The 13,092-nt window shown below is 34.2% G+C and overlaps 1 protein-coding gene across 1 annotated transcript in view; it reads right to left on the bottom strand.

Annotated features, from left to right (window-relative positions):
* Nucleotides 1-13,092, bottom strand: part of LOC137632537 (mucin-16-like) — a 458,011-nt gene that overhangs the window by 408,571 nt on the left and 36,348 nt on the right. The window lies entirely within an intron of this gene.

Below are 13,092 nucleotides of genomic sequence, written 5' to 3'. Positions count from 1 at the left end.
TGAGCTGTTTACAACAAATATAAAAAGAGCATAATTTTTTTTTACTAACAGAGATTTCAATACTGACTTTGTGACAATATTAGTTAAGATACAATGAAATTGCAATGCTAACATTATTATTATTATTATTATTATTATTATTATTATTAGCTAAGCTACAATCCTAGTTGAAAAAGCAGGATGCTATAAGGCCAAGGGTGCCTTCAGGGAAAAATAGCCCGGCGAGGAAAGGAAATAAGGAAATAAGTAAACTATATGATTTGTAATGAACAATTGAAATAAAATAATTTAAGAACATTAATAACATTAAAACAGATCATTAAAATATAAACTATAAACTAAAACCTCTGTCTTTCACCGTATTTGGCATGGATTCCAAGTAACTATACATGTGGTGGCCGATGTGGTAACATCCCTGACTGATGATCGCCAGACTGGGGTTCGAGTCCCGCTTAATATCGTTAGTTTCTTTGGTAGCTGCAACCTCACTATCCTTGTGAGCTAAGGAGGGGGGTGGAGGTGTTTAGGGGAGCCTATAGGTCTATCTGTTGAGTCATCAGCAGCCATTGCCTGGCCCTCCTTGGTCCTAGCTTGGAATTACGGCCCAGGGAGGATTTGGCAAAAGGTCGAGTTATGTAAATGGTGAATGACCTTAACTGAGTAAAAATTCTAAATGTCAGGGAATTTCATAATGTTAGTAACGCCATCTATTGACTGGGTTTGAAGTTACAGTATTTGCGAAGTTTCTGTTAACGATTTTGTCCTTGTATTTTCAGTTCCATAATAGACTTGGAAAAATAAATTTTGTATTTTCTTTAGTCACGTTATAATAACCTAGCCGTGCAGTAAGTGTATTAACTGCCTGTGTTTATATGGAATATTGTTATATCAGTTTTTGTTTAATATTTATCTTTAAAGTTTTATGTCTTTAAATGTGTTTAAAATTGTCTAAGTGCATATTTAATTAAGTATTTACGAATTAAGCAGTAAGTGGGGTTAACTGCCTGTGTTTATACGGAATATTGTTATATCAGTATTTGTGAAATATTTATCTTTAAAGTTTTATGTCTTTAAAAGTGTTTAAAATTGTCCAAGTGCATATTTAATTAAGTCTTTACGAATTAAGTTATTAATCATAAGTGTAGTTAAATTTCACAAGGTATGTTTCTTTCCTTTTGTTTTCAGCTAGGATAATCCTCGACCCTTGGGGAAACAGTGCATGACCTTAAACAATCCCGGACCAATAGATGCACTTTTCACTTTTTGGAAATACTCTTTAACTATAATCACAGGTTCCCGCTGTTACAACGAAGCATACGTTATATAATTGACTCTGAATCCGAAATCCTAATTGGTGTGTTATTTAGCCTATGATAAATGTCATAGAGACCAATGAACAGTGACTTGTGTTATGTACTGTGTTGTAAGGTTTATTTTTCTTGAGCAATTAATGAGGTATTTATTCGTAACAAGACATTTGGTGATTTATTAATTTTCTAATTGATATTAAAAGGGTGTCAGACAGATAAGTTGCTAAATATTTTTGTTGTTAGTTATTTATTTCCTTGTTCGTTATTTATTTCCTTATTTCATTATTCTATCTTTTAATTTCATAATCCATAGTGGTGTTAATATATTAAGATTTGTAATTAAACGTTATTTCTAAATTTCTGAATTTGTTTTACCATACCTAATCACAAATAAGCAGTGCTATCTTTACCAGGGAAAATGTCCAAGGAATTCCCTGACACTAAACGTATGAAGATAAATATATTGATATTCATGAAATATCAATAATTACTGTATTTGTTTTTATTGACATAAGATCAAAGGAATGTATAAGTGAAAGAATGATGAGATGGTCACGTGTAGTATGATATAAAGTAAAACACATTAATTCATACTCATAACAACAGATGGTATTTACGTTGCTTCTACAATATTATAAAAATCCGTAATTTTAATAGAAAATTCTCCGTTAAATATACTGTTCTCAGCCGTATTTCAGTAAAATACAGGCGACCATAATTTCTAACCTACTTTGTTATCATCTCTTACGGGTTGGTGACCGTAAAATCACTCCTTTAACGTCAATATATCAGTTTTTAAAACGGTAAATGCCTGGCAATATTCATCCCCCCCCCCCCGTGTATGTATGTATACTTTCGCTCACGTTTGCTAAAGCCTGCAGTGCGGGATCAACATATAGAACACTTTAACAGCTCAAGGTAGTGCAATGTCACTTAACTTTTAAGGTATACGTGCTTATGCATGAGTAAAGGGAAGGGTGTTGAGGGCTACCTATATTCCTCCAAGGTTCAGTGGGAAAAAACACTTTCTTGTTTATGTGACAAGAGAATACAATACTTCAAGTTGGATGAAGAAAGCAATTTGCTACTCTCTAAACAGCTGACTATTAACATACAGATTAAACAATTTTATCTATTCGATCTCCAAAAGTTTGAGTAACTCATACGCTACAATCCTCATGGAAGCGACAAGATTAGTTTTATTTTCTTCAAACGTGAAAAAATTTTGTTGAGTGAGTGGTAAAAAAAAGTCACTTGAAAGTGCCTTCAAAGCCACTGAAATTGACTAAGTTAGCGATGCATTGTCAAAAGCAGAGTTAAAGACGACCAAAAAGGTTAATGGATAAGCTAAAGATGACGAAAAAGGTGACTGAAAAACCTTGATTGAGGGCCACTGATAAAGGGAAAGGTAGATGAAACTAAATTAATTGGAACGCCGAAGAATCGAGGTGCAAAATGTCTAACCGTCAAGAATAATAAACACAATGCCTCTATATAATTATTATAATTATTACTTGCTAAGCTACAATCCTAGTTGGAAAAGCAGGATGCTATAAGCCCAGAGGCTCTAACAGGGAAAATAGCTCAGTGAGGAAAGGAAACTAGGAAATAAGAGAAGTAATTAACAATTAAAACAATATTTTAAGAAAAGTAACAACATTGAAATAAATACTTCATTTTTAAACTATAAAATCTTTAACAAAACAATAAGAGTAACAAGACAGAACAGCGTGCCCGACTGTACCCTCAAGCAAGGGAACTCTAACCCAAGACAGTGGAAAGCCATGGTACAGAGGCTATAGCACTACCCAAGACTAGAGAACAGTAGTTTGATTTTGGAATGTCCTTCTCCTAGAAGAGCTGCTTACCATAGCTGAAGAGTCTCTTCTACTCTCACCAAGATTAAAGTAGCCACTGAACAATTACAGTGCAGTAGTTAACCCCTTGAGAGAAGAATTGTTTGGTAATCTCAGTGTTGTCAGGTGTGTGAGGACAGAAGGAGAATATGTAAAATATAGGCCAGACTATACAGTATATGTGTAGGCAATGGAAAAATGAACCGTAAGCTATAAATGTATTCATAAAGGGAGGAGTAAAACCCTGACAGAATATATGGTTTACACAACATTTTACAAAACTATAAAATTCTAAAGAATTATGATGGCCGTATACCAGGAAAGTTTTAAGTTATAAATGATAAATGTTAAAGTATAGGGTTGTGCTGGTCTACTGGAAACGTCCCTGTCTGGGGATTTGCTGGACTGGGGTTAGAGTCGCGCTTAAGCTCGATGGTTTTACCTGCTGAATCATCGGCAACCATTGCCTGGCCTCCTTGGTTTGATTGTTTTGAGATTTTCTGCCATCCTGACTGACCTCCCGGGTCATAGCTTGGTGACGAGATGGTTTGGGGGCTAATTGTATATATGGTCAATCTCTTTGGTATTGTCCTGCTAACCAAGGCAATGTTACTGTCCCTTGCCTCTTCGTGTCATGCGTTTTTAAGACGTGGGTGTGTAATCCAGCATGAAAACGGCCAATTTTGACATAACCACTTCATATTTATTGAAGCGTTTACCTGACTTTTATTATTTGAGGTGAAAGTAATTCAATTTATGCCGGTTGCGTTGTTCCCACCCTTAAATATTCAACAAAATTCAAAATGGCGGCTTTAATAGCTACCAGCCATATCTTCTTTGCAACCAATTCACTCAAGATGAATTTTTGACTAAACCTAGGTTTTTGGGGATGAGGAATCTAATTAGACCAAAAAAAAATTGCATAGTACCACTGTTTATGTGAAATCTGTCATAAGGTTTACATTATTTTTTGCAAATTTGACGTATTTCTGGCAACGGAAGTTAAATAATCCGGATTTTATTTTCATATAGAACTACCTTTAATATTAAGTCGGATATACAAAAAAAAAAAAAAAAAATAAATAAATAAATTCCTAAGCTTTGGAGACAAACTTGAACGTTTCGTGCAATTAAATATTAAAACAAAAGTGCAGTTCCTTTGTCAGTCAAAGACTCATGAGACAACGTGATGAAGGACAAGATAACTAAGCTAACAATAGGAATTAAAACTTCTGTTTAAAAAAGTATTCACGAGTCAATGGTTTTTTTTTTTTTTTTTTTTTTTTTTTTTTTAGATAAATAGTAAAAATTGCAGTTGTAAATTCAGCATACTTGTTTTAAATAAAAAAAAATATTCTTGTAAATATGCTATCATATATATGTGATAAATTGTAACTGTAAATGTGTATTTCCTAATAAAAGAGAGCAAAATACGTCTCTCTAGATTTCTAGAAGATGCAGTAGGCAACCTCAATGCAGCAGAAGCTATAGATATTATGAAGACTGCAGGCAAGAGATTTTACATAACAGAGGTTTAGAGGGATTCAATAGTGCAGAAGCATCTGAATGCACTGACAAAGGAACTGATGAAGCTCTCACAAAGGTTACTTAGGAGGTTTAAAGGTTTAAAGGCTGCTCATGAATGGCAGAGGCAAGGGACAGTGACATTGCCCTATAACTCATATTACATATGATCATTGCCCAACCCCTCTCTCCATCCAAGGTAGGACCAAGGAGAGCCAGGCAATGGATGCTAATGAATCAGCAGATAGACCTATAGGCTTCCTCAAACCCCCCATCCTTAGCTCACAAAGGTGGTGAGGTTGCAGCGACCAGAGGAATTTAACGAGTTTGAGCGGGACTCAAACCCCAGTCTGGCAATCACCAGGCAAGGACGCTAGCACAAGGCCACCACAACCCAGATTTAGTAGCAAATATGGATGTCAGTCTTACTGTCTAACAAGTTGGAGTGTGGTGAGAGCATCAACTGACATACTAAAAGTTTTAATAATGTTTTATCTATGTTCAGTTATTTCTGGAGTAATAAAGGAATAGTTTTCACGGTATTAAGCATACGTTAACAATTAAAGGGACATAAGTACAAATAACAAGAAATATTGATGTAATTATAATGTAAATGTTTTATCTACATTTATGATTCATGTTGTAGTGGGTGAAAAGTTTTCACGATACTAACTCCACCTTAACAATTAAAGTGAAATACCAGGTATAAATAAAAAGAGCGCTTGGGTTAGAGTTCTCTTGCTTGAGGGTACACTCGGGCACACTATTCTATCTACTTTCTCTTCTTGTTTTGTTATAGTTTTTATAGTTTATATAGGAAATATTTATTTTAATGTTGTTACTATTCTTTAAAATATTTAATTTTTCCTTTTTTCCTTTCCTCACTGGGCTATTTTCCCTGTTGGGGCCCCTGGCCTTATAGCATCCTGCTTTTCCGACTGGGGTTGTAGCTTAGCATTTAATAATAATAATAATAATAATAATAATAATAATAATAATAATAATAATAATGTAATTATACAGTTAAGAACTCGCGTCTAGCCCTTTATATGAATATATGTCTCGGCTTAAAGTAATCATAAAGATTTTCGTCATAGCAACTTTACCTATGAGTATAAGATTTGCAAAATTGGAATTCTAGTTCGCCTTTTCATAGAATTGTTTGTAGAATCAACAAAGAAAAATTAAATAATTGTAGTTATTCTCATCACGGCTGCAGCCGATAGCAACACCTTTTAAATGTAAAAGTGCACGCCTCATTTTTTGTCAAATCTATAAGAAAGAAAATAAAATAAGCTTTGGAGACAAACGTAAATGTTTCGTGCAATTGAATATAAATACAAAAGTGCAGTTCCTTTGTCAAAGACTCAATCATGAGAAAACGTGTTGAAGAAAAAGATAACTAAGATATATAACAAAGTCCTTATCATAAATAAAATAGGATTTAAAACTTCTATTGAAAAAAGTATTCACGAGTCGATATATTTTTTTATTTCGAAACATATTTAGATAAATAGTAAAAATTACAATTATAAATACAGTATACCTATGTTAAATAAAAAATTATTCATGTAAATATACTATGATGTATGTATGTTATAAATTGTAATTGTAAATGTGTATTTCCTAATAAAAGATAAAAAAAAATCCTCTCTCTAGAAGATGTGGTGGGAAATCTCAACACAGCAGGAGCTATAGATATTATGAAGACTGCAGGCAGAGATTTTACACACCAAGCAGAGGTTTAGAGAGGATATTATGAAGACTGCAGGCAGAGATTTTACCACCAAGCAGAGGTTCAGAAGGATGCAGTAGTGCAGAAGCATCTGAATGCACGGACAAAGGAACAGATGAAGACCTCACAATGGTTATCAAAGAGGTGGCCCACATTCAGTAGCAATTATGGACATCAGTCTTATTGTATGAAAAGTATGTGGAGTGTGGCGAGAGCATCAATTAACCTACTTCAAGTTTCAGTAATATTTCATCTATGTTTTTTGATTTCTGGAGTAATAAAAGAATAGCTTTCACGGTATTAAACATACGTTAAAAATTAAATGGACATACCAAGTACAAATAACAACAGCTCTTAATGTAATTATAATGTAATGACACATAAGAATTCACGTATAGCCCTTTATATAAATAAATGTCTCATTTTAAAGTAATTCTTATATGTAGTAGGTTGTGGGTAGCAGGTTGGCCAGGGCACCAACCACCTGTTGAGATATTACCGCTAGAGAGTTATTGGTTCCTTCGACTGGCCAGGCAGTACTACATTGGATTCTTCTTTCTGTTTACGGTTCATTTTCCCTTTGCCTACACATACACTGAATAGTCTGGCATATTCTTTACACATTCTCCTGTCATCATACACCTGTCAGCACTGACATTGACAAACAATTCTTCTTCACCCAAGGGGTTAACACTGCACTGTAATTGTTCAGTGGCTACTTTCCTCTTGGTAAGGGTAGAAGAGACTCTTTAGCTAAGGTAAGTAGCTTTTCTAAGAGAAGGTCACCCCAAAATCAAACCATTGTTTTCTAGTCTTGCCATAGCCTCAGTACCATGGTCTTCTACTGTCTTAGGGTAGAGATCTCTTGCTTGAGGGTACACTCGGGAGCACTATTTTACCTTATTTCTCATCCTCTTATTTCGTTAAAGTTTTTATAGTTTATATATAAAGTATTTATTTTAATGTTGGAACTGTTCTTGAAATATTTATTCTAATTGTTAATTACTTCTCTTATTTCCTTGTTCCCTCTACTCACTGAGCTATTTTCCCTATCTGAGCCCCTGGGCTTATAGCATCCTGCTTTTCCAACTAGGGATGTAGCTTAGCAAGTAACAACAACAACAACAACAACAACAACAACAACAATAATAATAATAATAATAATATAAAGACTTCCGCCATAGCCACTTTACCTATTAGCATTATAAATTTTGCAAAATTGTATTTAGATCACTTTTTCATAAAATTGCCTGTAGAATCAACAAAGAAAAATGAAATTATTATAATTATTCCCATCACGGCTACTGGCGATAGCAACACCTTATACATATTGTAAATGTACTCGCCTAATTTGCCGTTAATATCCCTCAAGGTGAGGTAGTAAGTGGAGATCACATTGCACCTGTATTAATTCCTCTCACAAACCTTCCAACTCTATTTCATTTCCTTGTCATCAATGCAGGACATTGATCCAAATTCTTCTACATCTTTGGAAACGGGCGAGAGAGAGAGAGAGAGAGAGAGAGAGAGAGAGAGAGAGAGAGAGAGAGAGAGAGAGAGAGAGAGAGAGAGAGAGAGACGATGCCCTCTCTGAAGGTGGACACTTTCAAAGTTCATGGAAAGAGGAACATATAACAGAATATATATATATATATATATATATATATATATATATATATATATATATATATATATATATATTATATATATATATCTATATATATATATATATATATATATATATAGAGAGAGAGAGAGAGAGAGAGAGAGAGAGAGAGAGAGAGAGAGAGAGAGAGAGAGAGAGAGAGAGAGAGAGAGAGATAGGCTGGAGTTTTCCTTACACATTACAAATCTCTTCGTTATTTTTTATAAAATTTTGCCAAATGAAATAGCCACAATCTATTATTCACTCTGACTACTACTACTACTACTACTACTACTACTACTACTACTACTATTATCATTACTAGCTAGGCTACAACCTTAGTAGGAAAAGCAAGATGATATAAGTCCAAGGGCTCTAACAGGGAAAAATAACCCAGTAAGGAAAGGAAATAAGGAAAGAGATAAACGATATAAGAAGTAATGAACAATTGAAATAAAATATTTTAAAAACATTAATAACATTAAAACAGATATTTCATATATAAACTATAAAAAGACTTATGTCAGCCTGTTCAACATAAAAACATTAGCTGCGAGTTTGAACTTTTGAAGTTATACTGATTCAACTACCCAATGAGGAAGATCATTTCACAACTTGGTCACAGCTGGAATAAAACTACTACTACTACTACTACTACTACTAGTCGTATTAGTATTGACATATTTAATATTGCTCTTCCTAACACCAATTTTACTCTTACCCGCAGAACGTCAATATTATTATTAATTTTAATAACAACAATGGAAAAACCTTTTAAGACTAGTTTTGTATTTAAATTATAGGATTTCTGTCATTTATGGTGTTATTGTTAATTTTGCTTTATAAAATTTTACATCTATTCTAGTTTACATTGAGAGAGAGAGAGAGAGAGAGAGAGAGAGAGAGAGAGAGAGAGAGAGAGAGAGAGAGAGAGAGATAAGTGGGGATATATCATAGTAACAAGTTTAATTCTTTCTTTTTCTTTATCTATCAATGTTATTTGATGCAAAGCTGAGAATCCTTTTGTTACGCTATAATCAAAAGAAAATGAACCTATTATTTTTTTGATAAAGTAATGTATCCTAGAAAGGTATATTGTTGTGTTATATTGCCTTGTCGTGATCGTCTATTAACATACAGATTTTCACTTATCTATAACAAATATTTCTTAAAAAATGAACAATTAAAAAAAACATTTTAAGAACAGTAACATCAAAACAGATCTTTCATATATAAACTATACTTATGTCAGCCTGTTCAACATAAAAATATTTACTGCAAGTTTCCTTATTTCCTTTCCTCAACGTATTATTTGCCCTATCGGTTGTATAGTATTCTGCTTTCCCAACTAGGGTTGTAGCTTAGCTAGTAATAATAATAATAATAATAATAATAATAATAATAATAATAACAATAATAATAATAATAAAAACAGAAAAATAGGGTTAACAAAAGCTTAAGGCTAATAAATAAATATGAAAAATTATAATAGGGGAAAAACATCTCGATCTCCAGTTCCCTTATCAAGTTTTATTTCCTTGAAAATCATTGGATTCCCAAGATTATTTGAATACACGTTTAAAGGTTTAAAGGCTGCTCATGAATGGCAGAGGGAAGGGACAGCGACATTGCCCTATCAAGCAGGACAATGCCCTTGGGACTGACCATATATACATATGATCAGCGCCCAAGCACCCTCTCCACCCAAGTTAGGAGCAAGGAGGGTCAGGCAATGGCTGCTGATGACTCAACAGATAGACCTATAGGCTCCCACAAACACCTCATCCTTAGCTCACAAGGACGGTGAGGTTGCAGCAATTAAAGGAACTAACGAGTTTGAGCAGGAACTCGAACCCCAGTCTGGTGTTCACAAGTCAGGATTTTGATGTTAGATGATATTTTGGCTATTAAATTTAATGACGTTCATGTAAATAAAATCTTAGAAAAGATGAATGAACAAATCCCATATATCAAATTCAATAGCAGCGACGGACGTCATAACATTAGATGAAAGAAAGTAGGGCCCTCGTAATGCGCTGCTCAGTGATTTTATTGTTTTAGTAGACCTGACTATAGAAGGAGTCGTCGAGTTGAAGCGAGACCGAATGTATATGGATTAGAGGAGAAGGAAGACAGGGGACAGTGAAATTGGGCTCGAATGAAATATAGAGGGGTAGATCCTTTTAATAACTAAGGTCATAATCATAGGATAGGCAAATACTGACTCAGAAATTAACCAAAGAAACCCAGTGTAAGTGTATGAATTAAAGGTCACCAGGAACCTTGAGGGACGAGAAAGCTCTATAAAAGTGACGACCCAAGGTCCTTTAATAGGACTTAGGGTAGATCAGAAATGGTTTACTGGGTCGCAACGTATTTACCAGAAGAGTTATACCTACCAGAAGTGTCCGCAACCTCAATAACGTTGAATTGGGGATGAGGTACTTTGGGAAGAATCTGTATTAGGTGTACCTACTGACTCATCAGTAGCTTACTCGGTCACAGCTGGGTGGAGAGGGTTAGAGGCTTCCTTGGGCTCTGATCATATGCTATACACGGTATGGCACTAGGGCACTGGGTGTTCCCTTGCCTCTGCCACTTAAGATCAAGAAAAAGAAAAAACAAACAACAATAGAACCATGACACTTCCGTTGTCTATTTCTTAGCTGAATTTGGTACTGATGAGAACACACGGTTTCTAGACCTATAGGCCTCAGTGTGATCCATTGTACAGAGTTCAAACATTAATAAGACTCATCTGTATCCTATTTTTTAGTCATCTTCAATTACACATGCATTGACTTTCGAATATTACTTCATGGCTTCACAATAGGTTTTGTATTGTAACTAAATAAGTCAGCGTCGAAGAGTGTTGCAAGATCTACAAATCGATAAGAAAAATATAGATTTGTATAGAATTTTTCAGATTTTTCCTTCTAAGTTTGTGAAATTGATATATTTCTCCCAGGTTCACTGTTTCTTTCCAAGCTTACTTCAGACAGATACAAAATAACCCAGTGTTTGATGATAATAAATGCAACAACAACAACAACAATAATAATAATAATAATAATAATAGGACGCTCCAAAATCAAACCATTGTTCTCTAATCTTGGATAGTGCCATAGCCTCTGACCCATGGTCTTCCACTGCCTTTGGGTAGAGTTCCCTTGCTTGAGGGTACACTCGGGTACACTTTTTTATCTTATTTCTCTTCCTCTTGCTCTTTTAAAATTTTTATAGTCTATAAATAGAAGATCTACTTTCATTTAATTACTGTTCTTGATATATTTTTATTGTATATTATTTATCTTATAGTATATTTCCTTTCCTCACTGGACTACCTTCCCTATTGGAGCCCTTGGGCTTATAGGATCCTGCTTTTTCAACTATGGTTGTAACGTAGCAAGTAATAATAATAATAATAATAATAATAATAATAATAATAATAATAATCGATTAATGTATTTTCCCCTTCTCTTCCCCCTCCCCCCAAAATAATCTTATCTATAGGTTTTTGTATATTTCAATGTATTAAGGTTATCATGGTTTGCTGTTGAGGTTTTGCTAACTGCATATATAATTGAGGAACTTGTTTCTGTAATATCCAGTCTTGCAAATTGGGGATTACCATCCCCAAAACGAAAACGAAAATCATTTGATCCGAAGTGAATGAACTATCTTCAAGTACTTCAATCCACACTTTTCAAATTTCAAAAGATTTAAGAGCAATTGTCTGCACTGAGCCATTTGAGCATTGGAAATGACAGACTCAGACAAACTGATTTTGATAAACTAGAGTTTTTGCTATGGGGAAGACTAGAAAAGAAATTAATTTTAGTCTTGGTGTAATGAAAGATTGTTATTTCTATATTTCGTGTCATCTTTTAAATCAAAATATACAGTATGGATTTCAACGAATACAGGCACAAGCTTAATAATTCGTTTTCAAAATAAAGTCCTGAGGCTCCTGCCTTTTTCACAATAGATTACAAATTTTGGTTACTGCCAAAGTTTTGGAATAAGTTAATTTTAATATTAATGCTAATAACAATATGGTGCTTTAAAAATTGGGGATTCGCTTGATTCTATGTAAAACACTTCCATGCTCCTTTGGTCCTGGGAGTGGGAGGGGCCTCACGGGAGGAATATCCTAGGCCTAAGACCTCTCTTTATCTACAGTACAATAGATCCCTCAGAGTTGCCTTCTCTTGAGGTCTCCCTCTAAACTTACGTTTTTCCCTACAGCTTCACTAAACTTCAGTAAAGAAATCGTATTTTTGGGGAATAACTCCCTTAAAATGATATTATTTGATTTTTATTAATCAGTTTCTGGTAGTTTGATTGATCTGTATGCCACTATACTGTAGTATCTTAAAGATGCAAATATTGATAGATTTGTCAGGTATATGAAGGTAAGAAGCTTTAATGGATCTATTATAACAACATTTTATTAAGTACATAATCTATATGTCAGCTTGAAAAGGGAAATATAGTTATTCCTGTTTTACATATGCCACAAATTAGATACATTAAGCAACCTTGAATTGAACTTATATGTTAAATATATGCTCATCAACATCATCATCTCCTCCTACGCCTATTGGCTCAAAGGGCCTCGGTTAGATTTCGCCAGTCGTCCCTATCTTGAGTTTTTAAATCAATGCTTCTACACTCATCATCTCCTACTTCACATTTCATAGTCCTCAGCCATGTAGGCCTGGGTCTCCCAACTCTTCTAGTGCCTTGTGGAGCTCAGATGAAAGTTTGGTGAACGAATCTCTCTTGGGGAGTGCGAAGAGCATGCCCAAACCATCTCCATCTACCCCTCACCATGCTATGCTATGCACTTGAAATGTTTCCGTAGAAATATTGTTGAATAATAAGAACAGTAATATATTTGAACTTTTAATGTGGTATTATATGAAAAGGTAATTCTGATCCCCATATTGCTAAAAGAACCGCAAGTTATCCAATCGACAAAATGAAAGGCAATTGCTTCTGTTCACCGTATGTAAATAT

This window comes from Palaemon carinicauda, chromosome 41 (assembly GCF_036898095.1).
Source record: "Palaemon carinicauda isolate YSFRI2023 chromosome 41, ASM3689809v2, whole genome shotgun sequence".
NCBI lineage: Eukaryota > Metazoa > Arthropoda > Malacostraca > Decapoda > Palaemonidae > Palaemon > Palaemon carinicauda.
The sequence above is the reverse complement of the archived record's forward strand: the minus strand, read 5'-3'. Positions and strand labels throughout refer to the sequence as shown.